The following is a 13,916-nucleotide window of genomic DNA, read 5'->3' as shown; positions in this document are numbered from 1 at the left end:
TGGAACGAGCAGAAATGATGGGCGTGGGGGGGCGGGGGGTTACTTACTCTCCAATCACTTTTGACTATTAAAAAGGTTACTAGCTCTTTAATTTCCAATCGAATGAGTCTGTTTTGAATTTTATATAACAATTCTTTCTATAACAACATTACATGCCCCCATGGCATAACTTAAAACCCTTGCCCTGAGGGTTGTGGGGGGGTACCCTCCTCAAAAATGTATTTTCTATCTGGAAATCAACTACGCTGAACAAAATGGCTATCTCAAAATTTTGATTGGATGTGTTTGGGGGAATGATGGGCGTGGGGGGGGGCTAGTTGCCCTCCAATAATTTTCGACTATTAAAAAGGGCACTAGAACTCTCGATTTCCAATTGAATGAGCCCCCTTTGACGTTTCTACGACGACCCCTTCCATATGACTTGCCTCTGGGAAAAAAAATATATAATAAATAATAATAAAACCCTGGAGCTGTATGGCCTTTACTATAGACAACGCTACAGTGTTGTCTCTGATTTTTGTTGTTTATATTAATAATAATAATAATAAGTTTATTTTTGCCCTCTTTCGATACATTAAAAATGCACTAGAGGAGTACAAACAAAGAGAGAGAAAAAGAAAAGAAACACAAATATTTAACGAAAAACTCAAAAATATATACCCACTCGAATTTATGCCCACTCAAAAATATACACAGGTGCCAGGCCCGAACTCATCGGATTTTTACGGATTTCCCTATATTTTTCATAAGATTCACCTTTTTTTTGGGGGGGGGGGAGGGGAGGGTTTCTGATAAGAGCCCTTCCCAGACGATTTTATGTATACATGCCCATGAATGTTCTTTATTCTATTACTTTAGAGTATAGAATATTTCTATTATAGTATATTTCTATTCTATAGAGTGTAGAATATTTTCTATTACTTACAAACTAATACATAAATTTTGCTGAAAGATTTTTGTTGTTGTTGCAAAAAAAAAATTTTTGGAAGAACAGACTATGACCATCCAGACCAAGACTTAATTTTCCCACTCATGGTAAAAACCTAATGGTTTTCTTCTTCTTCTTCAAGCAGAGCCAGGGTTATGGCTAATTCGTGCTCACCTAACAATGTATTAATAGCTTAAACTTCTTAATTATATTTTGTTTTTGTTTTTTTTTTGGGGGGGGGAGCAACACACAGATAGATAGATAATGTATTTAAAAGCCAAAGGGCATGCACATGAATATTCAAACAATTAAGTAAAAATAACAAGCTTCAACTTAACTGTTAAAAAAAGGAAAAAAAATTCATACGAGCAACTAAATGATTCATCTCGTTATTTTTTAACTACACACTTTTCCTTAAATTCAAAACTTCCCCAAGGTAGCTGCAAACTGCCTCTATCACGGGTTCTGCCCTCGACTCAAGAATACCAGGGAGAGATATGTGGTTTTTCGTTTTCAAGGATGTATTTATTCATAAATAGATAATTTTTCATCAAATTATTCAATTCTAATTAAATTTAGAATTTCCAATTAAATTCTAATTTCTAATTAAATTCTAGAAATAGAATTTCTAAATTCTAGTTCAATTTAGAAATGACGGGCCAAATCATGCTCTCTTGTATATCTTGTATGTTCGAGAGTATATCTGACACTTTCGGATGAAAAAAGCAACAATGAGCAAAGTAAAACATGACGAAAGAGTTCGGTGTTTGTTACTTTGTTTTTTCTGTGATTCAGGAATTTCCCCTTGAAAATGCTCAATGTTTTTTTTTTGTTTTTTTTTTAAGGCAACGAAAAAGCAATGGTACCAATTCTCAGAAATGTAGGGGGGCACCTATTTTTCAATATCTACGGGAGGGGCAATTTTTTGGTTTATCAAAGAAAACACCAAGAAAGGGAATATGTCAATGACAATACAAAAACTATTTTTGAAATCTAGGGGGTTCAAAAAAACTATGGGGCAAATGCCCACCCCAACTGGCACCAGTGTCAAACAGCTATATTCACCTATTGACTAAAAATAGCCTATTTGTTAAAATACGACTAAGCTGAGAATAATTTTGAGCCTGTTTTTATGTTTTGTCAAATTGGATACTATGTTCAATCATTTTTTTGACTTCTCTAGCGTTGAAGTTGACATATTTTACTTTTTGTCCACAAGATGCTCAATAATTCACACGATGAATGTTAATTATTAATAAATATTAATAATTACACTATAAAGATTAATGAATCCAATAAATTTTCTAGAATTCATCGGTCGATCCGTGCGATACGGGGATAGAGCCATGATCAAAAATGGTAAATTCGAGTAATTTATTCATATTTGTATGTTTCGTAAAGACAATTTGCCTATATTTTCTCAAACCCATCATTTCTTACAAAAGTGAGCCTCCATAAGGAGGGAGACTATATGCAGAGGGTCGGAACCTATTTTAGGTTCCAAATAAAAGAAATTCCAGTATTAGCTACAATAGATCAGCAGTTGAAGATATGACAAAACAAAATTCTGATTCGTCGTCTAGTAACCTAATTAGAATTACAGCCGATGAAATTATATGCACTAAAAACTGTTTTGAGATAAAATTATCACTGACTCGAAGGTTATTGTCATATTCGAATTTTGGCTAGTTTCGAACCGCAGCCAAAAAAAGCTTGTTGAATCATGATATACAGTATAGTTCAAGAGCGGATCCAGGATTTTTGTTTGGGGGGGGGGGGGATTTACTAATTTTCGACTCGGTTTTCGACTAATTTTCGACTCGGTCAAAAATTTCGGGGGGGGGGTTCAAACCGAGTAGCCCCCCCCCTGGATACGGCCTTAGTATAGTTGTGTTTTTTCTTTCCCTTGTTTTTAGCTCATTATAGTCTTTTACCGTTCTGAACTAAGAAAAGACAACGTTGAAACTCTTTAACATTAATACGTGGTTGTATGACCCCGAAAAAAAACAACAGAAAGGCTATTCTTTGCTTTCCTCCTTAATTTATATTTTTGCATTTGCCCTTTATGATACAAAGATAGGGGACATGTTCCATAAAATGTCCCATGACCTTCTCTTGGATCCCCCCCCCCAAAAAAAAAATTCAAATTGCGTCCCTATCAGTGGGGGCAATATAAATCAAGGTAAGGTCATAGCCATCTTCTTGCTTTCATCAAAATGCTGACGTTTTTCAAGGTCAAGGAACAATTTCAGGTCATTACATGCAACTTATTTCCCTCTGCACTTTTTTTTAATTAACCGAGTGGTTTCAATTTTATCCTCAGGGGAGGGGGTAAACCCTAAAAGGGGGAAGAAACTGGGGAAGAGAGCAAAGAGATTAGGAAGGGTGATCATAACAAGAGTAGGCTAATCTGTAGGTTCTTTAATTTGTTGAGTTGCCAGAAAGCGAAAATTTTTATGTAATGTTTTGTCTTTCTGGAGAGGGCAATTAGAACCTAGACCCTCTCTAGTGAAACCTTCGTGTAATTTTTATGAGATTTTTTTCTAATTTCAAAGGTAGGTTAGATAAACTTCATTATGGAAGTTATTTCTATGAAACTATTGGCGTTTAAGACTAGGGGCTACATTGGCTTAGACTATATTTTGGCGCATTGAAGATATGCTATTCTACAAGTGCTTCAGAGCTCAAGTTTTAAAATGATTAATTAAATAAATAAAGATATCATATTTCATTGTGGTTTTTGCATACGCAGGAAATTATTTTAACGAGGGGGGGGGGTCAAACCATCTGGCGATACATAGTTAATTATGGGTGAAAACATAAAAAATGACATGTTTCAGGGGAAGCGAGCCCAAAGCCCCCTTTTGCAAATGTGATAGTATGTCAGTTATTGAAAATGCAATCCAAATAGAAATATTTCACATAGCCTAATACTAGCAATAATCAAATAGGTACAGTTATCAACATGACGAGACTTATTCTTTTGTTTTTCACGATATTGAGAGGGATTTAATAGCGAAGAGTTTGCAATTTAATAGCGTAGACCTAGGTACCATGGAATGGTGCCAAGTTTCCACTTTTGCGAGGTGGGTTGAGCCTCACCATAAAAAATCTGAATTTTTTCACAATTTTTGCGTGTTTGCATCCCAATCTAAATCCGTACCCAGGATTTTTTTTTCGGATGGGATTTTAATAAAAAAAAAATCGTGAGGGGGGGGGGGGGTTACACAAAAAAAACTAAAAAAACGCATCCAAAATTTTTTATATCCATTTTTGTTACGTTTTTACGAGTCAAATAAAAATTTCGAGGGGGGGTGTCAAAACCCCCTAAACCCTCTCTGGGTACGGCCTTACTAATGCATAAGCTAATGTGTGATGCCATATAACAACAGACATTAACAAAATTGCCCAGTTTAGCCTAAATACCCCTTATATCACCCCTAGTTGTTGAAAAATACTTCTATTTTGGTATTTATCAAAAATAATTTTTTGGTATTTTCATAGAAAAAAGGCAAAACCCTCCAGAATTTAGAAAAATACCCCCCCTCCCCCCCAAAAAAAATCATGAATTGGTGCCACTAAGACTATGCCTATGAGAAAAAGTGTCAAACTAAAAAAAAACATCCGAATTTAACTGAAAAGAGTAAAATCAAGAATAATAGAGAACTTTCCTCATAAATAGACTGTTTCAAATACTTTCAGGCGCGTACACTGGAATTTTTACCGGCAAGGAGGCAAATACACTACCCATATTTCCTTCGTATATTAAGGCTAAAAAATTAAAGATCATACAGCATATAAACAAGCATTAGCCTAGGAACAATAGGCTCATGTATAAGCTTAGGCTAGGTCATTTCAAAGAGTAGGCTAGACGACAATACGGACTTAAAAATTGGCTAGGTTATTAGACGGTTTGCTGCCAAATACATTAATTTTCGACAAGACTTATCATTCTTGATTTGTTTCTCATTAAAGTTTCATAAGCTAATGACATTTCGTCAAATAGCCAAGGTCCATAACTAATTCCAATGAAAACTGATTGACTTTTTCTATTTCTTTAGCCTAGACTAGTATTGGTCAGTAGGAAGATTTGACCCCCCCCCCCCACACACACACACACACAAAGCAATGTTTAAATTTTTACGCCTATTTCTCTGTGCAAAAAAATAATTCAAATAGGCTAATATATTCTTGCAAATAAGTCTACGACCCACTTAGCCTAGCCTAATTGCGAAAATAACGAGAAATAAAAATATTTTCTCTCTCTCGTTAGGCTAGCAGACTTTAATCCTTATGCTTCCCTTATTCAATAGGCCTACCCAATAAAATAAATATCAAAATCTAATCTATTTATCAAATACTTATACAAATAAAAAGCCTCACCTTATAAATATTTAATATCCTTTATTTGCAAATAAATCCATAAATACTCAAGGTAGCACTGCCCAAATTTCGGGTTGTAAAACCCAAAACAAGACACAACGTGACAGAACAAAGGAGCCTTCTCACCAAAAGTAATAATGCAAAATAATTAAAATCCAAAAATCGTCACTTAATCATTGAAAATCACCACAAATAATTATATCAATCAATTCCTTATTAAATAGGGAATTAAATAAGATATAATTCACTATATTTTAATCACTGAATGTAGGCTAAATAGTGAAAATAGTAGGCAGTTTAGGATGAGTGGAATCAGAGGACACCATCACCTGGCGTCTGTGTTGTCGTTTCCATGAGAAACCGTTTGAAAAGCTTCTGATGACGTCACGATTCTGAATAGCATTTATCCAAACTAGATTTGATCCTAATTTTTAGTATTAATTATCTAATTAATGTGTTTTTGTAATCATTTTGATCCTTGAAAAGTATAGAATCGAAATAAATAAGTGGTTTGGAGCGTTTACGAAGTTTTCGGGTTGAATAGGAGGGAGTTAGTTTTTTAGAAGGGAGTCCCTTTTCCCTATGAGAGTTGGATATTAGTATCAGGATGAATAACACGTGACATATTTGTATTCATTTCAATCGTCATCATGAGACGAAATTAAATAAATATGTCACAATGCTTAAAAATCACAAGTTAAAATAGGAAATTAAAAGCGAAATATCTGCAAATACTGTAAAGTTAAGTCCAAACTAGATTTTATCCTAAAGTTTACAGTGCTTTTCTAATTGAATATTTTCGTAAATATTTTGATCTTTAAAACACAAATAATCGAAATAACTTAGGCCTACGTGATTTGAAGTATTTATATGTTTTTTTCACTGAATTGGTGGAAGCTAGCAAGGCCGTACCCCGGTTTTTTTTTGGAGGGGGTTTTACTCAAAGATTTTTTAGGGTGGGGGGGGAGTACACAAAAAAACATCAAAAACGCATACAGAATATGTTTATATCCATTTTTGTTACGTTTCTACGAGTCAAAAAAACAATTCGGAAGGGGTTCAAACCCCCCTCCCCCCCCCCCTCTGGGTACGGCCTTGGAAGCTATAGTTTATAAGTGTTCTCACTTTGTCAATCAAAATAAATAAAAAAAATCCCACAAAATTGTTATAGATTAATCGTTTTTATTACAGTTATTTAAATTAATTAGTTTATCGTTAATTTTATTAAATTAAACAATTATTGTGATTGACATACAATTTAGTCAACACTCAAACAATCGGCCATTAAAACGTGAACAATAATTTGTAAATTATTCATTTTAATATTTCATTTCAAATTTTAATATTTAAAATTTCATATGCTAATTCATTTTAAAATTTCGGGACGGATCGAGAAGGGAGTTTAATTGGATCTGTAATTATACAGATCCAAAATCTGGCATATTAAGCCATGCTAGTCCCTATGCTATGGGCATCATTGAGTATAGACCTGCAGTTTTCCATCTTTTTGTTTGATTAATATATTTTTAATCACTCTAAACGGTCAAGTCTTTTATTTTTTAAAGGGATTTAAGCCGTGTTGTCCTTATATTAAATTAAATCTACGGCTCTTCATTAATATTTTCATTTTTAAAGACACTGTACTTGATTAGTTTCTTTAACGTCTCTTAACAACAGAAATTATTTTTCTTTGAAAACTTAATGTGCGATAATGTTATTATAAGAAGCCAATTAACTTCTTATCCCCATCTTTAGCAAAAGTAAGAAACCAAAGAATGTGGTTGCTGGCGGGGGGGGGGCAAAAGGAGAGACCTCAATACTCTTTATGCATACCATCCCACAGTACGCACATAAGGAGATCCAATCATACTGATACGCACATGCCACCAAGGGGGGAAGCTTGGGGCCTAGGTGAGAGGCAGCTAAGCTACCGTTTCAAGGAGTGGTCTGCTTTAGCTTGGTGGACAGAAATTGGAACTAGAAAAAATTTTGGCTAATTTTTTTGGGACTGGGAACTAGGAGCTTTCAGGGGGACAGGGGCAAGTTGCCCCAGGCACCGTGGCGGGGGGGAGCTTGAGTGGGGGAGCCACGGTTGGTGATTCTGAGGCTTTCTTATTTATGTTTGAGCCGATAAGGGGGCGTAATTAATTTTGCCCCGGGTGCGATCAACCCTAGCAGTGACCCTGCTGATAACCTAAAATTGGTAACTTCCGTTTAGTCTCGGAAACGTGTTAAAAAGGGGGTCAACCTCAAACAAATTGCTATACAAATGATTCTTTCACTAGCCGACTAAAAAATATGTACCGATTCCGAATCCAAAAAATCCATGGCTTGAGCTTTTGTAAAAATTGAGTTTTATTAGACAAGAAATGATGTTTGAGTAAATAGCAGAAAATGCGACCAGGTACGTCATTTTTACACTTGTTTTGGATGATGAACATGAAACTCAGTATTTGAAGTCAAGAGAATTGTTTGGGACAAAAGCTCTGAGGGCTGAGCGAGGCTGAGGAAGAGGTAGGGTCAGCATGGGTATGTTAAACTTGGTCCATGGCAAAAAAAAATTGCAGTCTCGTGCCGGTCCACGCATATCCAGTATGCCTAGAACCTCTAATTTTGTGAAAATTAGTAAGAATGAGGGGGAGGAGGGGAAACTGAAAGTTATATTTGGTCATACAAAATAAAAACAAACATTAACTTAAAGAAGTTCATTTGGAAGATGAAGATGGCTTTAAATGATTGTTTGCCTGTTATTCCAAGCAAATTAATGGTCCTGTGTCAATTCTAAATTCTGGGTCAGCTTTTCTAAGACCATAGGTGGGTTTGCCTTGTTTGCCTCTCATTCCAGGCAATCTAATAGTCCTATGTCAATTTTAAATTCTTAGTCAACCTACCTGAGACTCTAGTCAGGCGTACCTTTCCGAAAACTAACACACAAGTACTTGTCCAATAAGAGAGTCATACTTACTCCCACCATTTACCCGTGCCATTTAAACATTTTTGCCTCTCAATTACTCGGACTACCATTCTTGGCTTTTTTCTACAATTAGCCATGTCTTGATGCCTACAGCAAAATACTTGATTTTCAATTCAAAATGAACGGACGATTACTAGTTTCCAAATAATTGATCAATATGGTCAGATATAACGTAAAACAGACATCAATTAAATAAGGCAAACTAATAAAAAACAAACTAACGCAGAGATTTAGTGGGTCGTGGTATAGCTATTACCACGTATGGTAATACCCCGTATTACCACGCATTACCACGTATAGCTATTCGAAAATTTAGTCTTTTTGTTCGCTACCGTAGTCTTCAAGGTTTCCGACAACAACTGTTTGACAGTTGCAACCACAGTTTATAGAATTAGCAGTATGATCATACCCTATCTAACCCATTATAAAAACCCGGACCAAGGTGCGAGTGCTCCAGAGAATGTTTTTGCAGATATAAACATAAGCGGCATTAGCTCTTTTCACGGGTAGACAAGTCAGATTTCTCTTGGACACGAAACAAGTGGAAACCCGCTATTACGAATAATGCACTTTGTAACCATTTCTCATTGATTGACGGAAACAGACTAACCCGCTAATGTAGAAATAAGTGGGAGGAGCTTTTTGTTCGTACCGAGAATGAAGACCAGAAATGATCTGCGATAAACTTACTGGATAATTCTATAAACTGTGGTTGCAACAGCTTGTTCCTTTACAATTGTCAAAAGCTTAGTTAGATTTTAAGCCATGCTTTTTGCAAGAACATCGCAGCGTCGAACACTCGCTCTTGCAATGACGGTGAAACACTCAGAGAAAGAAAGGCGGCACCAATGATGTATCTCTGAAGACACAGGTCGTAATTCTCCTTGCCCCACTATTTAGCCAAACTGTAAAGGATTCAATCGACATTCAACAATTTTCCACGCTTGTACTTGGAAGTACGCTCGAAAAAAATAATGCGTGCAAACATTGATTAATGGTGGAAGCATTTTTGCCTCAACGTACTTCCCAATACTTCAAACTTTTACGAGGAATTTACAGCAACGGACCTGGTCAAGACTTACTTCATTTTCTGCAGTTTTAAACAAAATGCTTCGTGCGTGTGGGACAGTGAAAGGACTAGAAATTCTGTGTCTTCTCCTATTAAGACAGGGTTGGCGTTCTGCTGAGCCGACCGCAGTCATCACAACAAGCAGGTCGGCATTGGCTGGTGACTGGTATTATAAATCCCCCATCATTAATGGTAGCCAGGCACAAGGCTGATGATTGGCTGCTTGTTTTCTGATTTGCGAAGAAAGTCAAATTTTTTTACTAAACAAAACATCTACGGCTGAATGCTGATCGTTGAACAGCCTTTAGACCTTCTCCCATGTGTCATGTCTTTGATTAATGATCCAACTAAATACAAGTCAAACGCCATGAAAGCGTATACATATCTTAGCGGCAGATTGACAACGTATTTGCTGCAGAAATCTTAATGCGTACTGTATTTCTTCCAAGCCAAACGATATAGAAGTGCCTTGCCATCTAACATATCCTGAAGTTCATCTGAACTTTTAAGTACCCCATCTGTCTTTGGTTGCGGACCTTCAACTTTGTAACAGATCGCACTGGCAAGCAGTGGTTTGTCTGCCAATTGAAGTAGACCATTCAAGTCAAATATCGAAGGGGGAAGGGGTCAGAGTTTGTACTGGAAAAAACGTCTGGAGTCCTTTATCTGAACTCTTTACAACACTGATTTTGAATCATTAACTCAGGATCTTGTGTAGGAAGTTCTGCTTCTGAGTTCAAGTCAACATTGCACATATGTGCCGTAGTAAGGTGTTCAGGGTCCAATCAACAAGGAAGTGAGCCCTGATAGCGCGATAATAAGCTTTTTCACCAAAACTTACTAAACGGCATTCGGTGCGTATATCAGCTCCAAGATTTCCTGCAAACCAGACGCTTGCACCAGATGTCTAACGGCAGCAAAGCAGCTCATTCTATTATGAAATTGTCCCAAGAGTAAGACCATGCATTTTAAAGGACTTCCTATGGATTCAGCTTCTATGAAACTCAATTCTTTCTAGTAAGGAGGTTGATCGAATGTCAGAACCAGTACGGTGCCATCTTTCTTATGCTGGGCAATCACAAAATGAAAGACAGCATAAATACAGATCGGATAATTCCGGCTAAGATGAACCATCAGTATAAAGATCGTCGAAATCTTTCCAGGGTAAAAAAAGCCTTGATTGTTCCTGATATAGGATGGACGACTTACTGCTCGAATTTCTGTAGTTAAGAATAGGTACATCCCCTGCCTTCAGTATCTGTTTTGTTCTCACCGTTTTACGTCGTTTGAGCACTTTTAACGACTGAAGACGTGGCGTAACGGCAGCTAAGAGTACGATGACTTGGATCGAGCTGTGTCCATCGATCTTTCTTTACTTTGTAATCTGCATTGTCAGTAACGCGATGCACACAGAACTTGCATTGAAACCCCTTGTATTTCGATGTTTTCAAAGACCGAAGTATTTTCCTCAAATAAACTTTTCTCGTAGCAGGATGAACAGAAACCCGTAGCGCTGAGAGTATCAACTAGGTTGAGACTTCCCTGCTGATTTTGAACCTTCACAGTGAGTCCTACTTGAAGAAGAGGTTTAATAGCCCTAGGTCGAGTGGCTTGCAGGATGCTTTCGCCGATGGTGACTATTTCAGTTTTGTATACTTGCCCACAAACAAGTTCTACTGGAAGAACTTCAGAGTTTGTGGCAGGTAATTCAAATTTTCTTCCGAACGTTAACTATTCGTCATTATTCGCTTCAGAGATTAGTTAAAAAAAGTTTTCCACAAAATAAGTTTTTCAAAGAAAAGTAAAGAACTCCATTAAACCAAAAATTAGCAAAAATAAAATCGAATAATCTACCAAGCGTGAAACTACCACAAATCAGCATCGATAAATAAATGAAACCCAAAACGAACAGAAATTACAACAAAAACCGAGTCAAACTCAAAACGAGAAGAAATTAACATGAGTAGGGCTCAAAACCCCTACGCCTTCCCAAGGCCAAAACATAATTTGCACTCTAATTTTCGTTTTTTAAGACTTTATAGTTTATCCTGCTATTTGTATGCTGGAAAAAAATGTTGAGCAATCTTTAACAACATACACCCTTTTAAAAAGCTGGGCACAAATAGTAGTGTTTAATTTAGTTTCATAACTCCTCTAGCTGACCTGAAATAGAGAACTTGATACCATTCGCAAAAAAAAATCTGTTTAGTTTCTTTGATAGCTTGGGTACACTTACTCTATTTTAATTTGGTTAAATCTTAAGAGCAGAGTAGCCCCGAAAGTTTGAACATAATACCCTCAGTCGTTTTGGGGATACTGCTGAGATGCCTTATTGGGAATTAGCATTAACACAGTGTATTTTGATTTAATCTTAAGGCAACATTTAGTTTTTAAACATAATGGGAAAATGGGAGAGCGGGCGTGGGAGAGGGACTAGTTGCCCTCCAATCACTTTCAATAATTAAAAATGGCATTAGCCGTTTCTGTTTTCAATCGAATGAGCCTTGTTCGAAGTTCCTACGACAACTCCCTCGAAACGAAGTGCCCTGATCTAAAAAAAAAAATAATAATACATTGAACCCACATCGATCTTTACTATAAAAATGTCAAGCCTTCCAATCACTTTTAACTATTAAAAAAGGCACTAGCCCTTTCAATTTCCAATCGAATGGGCCCTTTTTGAGTTTCTACGACAGCGCTTTCTATAAACACCTTATATGCCCCCAGGGCATAAATTACAACCCTTGCCCTGAAAGCTGTGAGGGGGTGGTCATCCTCAAAGACCTAATTTCCAGAACTTTCAACTACGATAAACAATCGTCTCAAAATTTTGATTGGATGTGTTTGGGGAAAAGGTGGGCGTTAGAGGGGCATTAGTTGCTTTTCAATCACTTTCAACTATTAAAAATGGCACTAGCCCTTTCAATATCTAATCGAATAAGCCGTTTTGAAGTTTCTACGACAACTCTTTCAATAAAAACCTTATGCCCCCCAGGGCACAACTTACAACCCTTGCCCTGAGGGCTGGGGGATTGTCATCCTCAAAGACCTAATTTCTAGAACTTTCAACTACGTTGAAGAAAATTGCTATCTAAAAATTTTGATTGGATGTGTTTGGGGAAATGGTGGGCGTGAAAGGGGGTTTAGTTGCCCTCCAATCACTTCTGACTATTAAAAAGGGCACTAGCCATTTCAATTTTCAATCAAATGAGCGCTTTTTGAAGTTTCTACGACAATGCTTTGTATAAAAACCTTATATGCCCCAGGGCATAACTTACAACCCTTGCCCTTAGGGTTGTAAGGGGGTTGTCATCCTCAAAGATATAATTTCCAGGCCTTTCAACTACGTTGAACAAAATGGTTATCTCAAAATTTTGATTGGATGTGTTTGGACAAATGGTGGGCGTGAAAGGTGGGTTACTTGCCCTCCAATCACTTTCGACTATGGCACTAGCCGTTTCAATTTGCAATCGAATGATTCAATTTTGAATTTTCTACGATAACGCTTTCTATACAAAAAACCTTATATGCCCCCAGGGCATAACTTAAAACCCTTGCCCTGAGGACTGTGGGGGGAGTGTCATCCTCGAAAACATAATTTCCAGACTTTTTAACTACGTCGATCAAAATGGCTATGTCAAAATTTTTATTGAATCTGTTTGAATAAATGGTGGGTTTAAGATTGAGAGAGGTGATAGCTATCCTCCAACCAATTGTAACAGTTGAAAAGAGCACAAACTCTTCTAATCTCAAATCAAATGAGCCCTTTTTGGAGTTGGTTAAATATCGCTATCTATAAAAACCTTCTATATTACCGGGGCATAGCTTACAACCCATGCCCTGAGGGCTATGAGGGGTTATCCTCCTCAAAGACCTAATTTCTAAAACTCTTAACTGCGTTGAACAAAATGGCTATCTAAAAATTTTGATTGGATGTGTTTGAGGCAAAGATGGGCGTGAGAGGGGGGTTAGTTGCCCTCAAAACACTTTCGACTATTAAAAAGGGCACTAGCCCTTTGAATTTCCAATCAAATGAGCCCTTTTTCACGTTTTTACGACAAAGCATTCAATATAAACCTTATGTGCCTCCAGGGCATAACGTACAACCCTTACCCTGAGGGCTATGGGGGAGTGTCATCCTCAATGATATAATTTCCAGGCATTTCAACCACTTTGAACAAAATGGCAATCTCAAAATTTTGATTTGATGTGTTTGGATAAATGGTGGGGGTGGAAGGGGGGTTAGTTGCCCTCCAATCATTTTCGACTATCGAAAAGTCCACTAGCCATTTCAATTTCCAATTAAATGAGCCCTTTTTGAAGTTTCTACGACAACGCTTTCTATAATAACCTTATATTCTCCCAGGGCATAACTTACAACCCTCGCCCTGAGGGATGTGGGGGGGGGGGGGGGGGTTGTCATCCTCAAAGACCAAGTTTCCCGAATTTTCAACTACGTTGAACAAAATGGCTATCTCAAAATGTTGATTGGATTTGTTTGGGGAAACGGTGGGAGTGAGAGGGGGTTGCTGCCCAATCACTTTCGACTATTAAAAAGGGCA

At 37.1% G+C, this 13,916-nt stretch overlaps 1 protein-coding gene across 1 annotated transcript in view; it reads right to left on the bottom strand.

Moving 5' to 3' along the window:
* The window catches only part of LOC148942652 (bromodomain adjacent to zinc finger domain protein 2B-like), a 180,474-nt gene extending 174,852 nt beyond the window's left edge, over window positions 1-5,622 (bottom strand). Inside the window, exon 1 of the mRNA XM_089102192.1 lies at window positions 5,312-5,622. The gene's annotated coding sequence lies outside the window, so the exon portion shown is untranslated. The remainder of the gene's footprint in view (window positions 1-5,311) is intronic.
* Window positions 5,623-13,916: the final 8,294 nt, after the last annotated feature.

This window comes from Artemia sp. Qi Xiang Cuo, chromosome 16, assembly GCF_049724085.1.
Source record: "Artemia sp. Qi Xiang Cuo chromosome 16, ASM4972408v1, whole genome shotgun sequence".
Lineage (NCBI taxonomy): Eukaryota > Metazoa > Arthropoda > Branchiopoda > Anostraca > Artemiidae > Artemia > Artemia sp. Qi Xiang Cuo.
The sequence above is the reverse complement of the archived record's forward strand: the minus strand, read 5'-3'. Positions and strand labels throughout refer to the sequence as shown.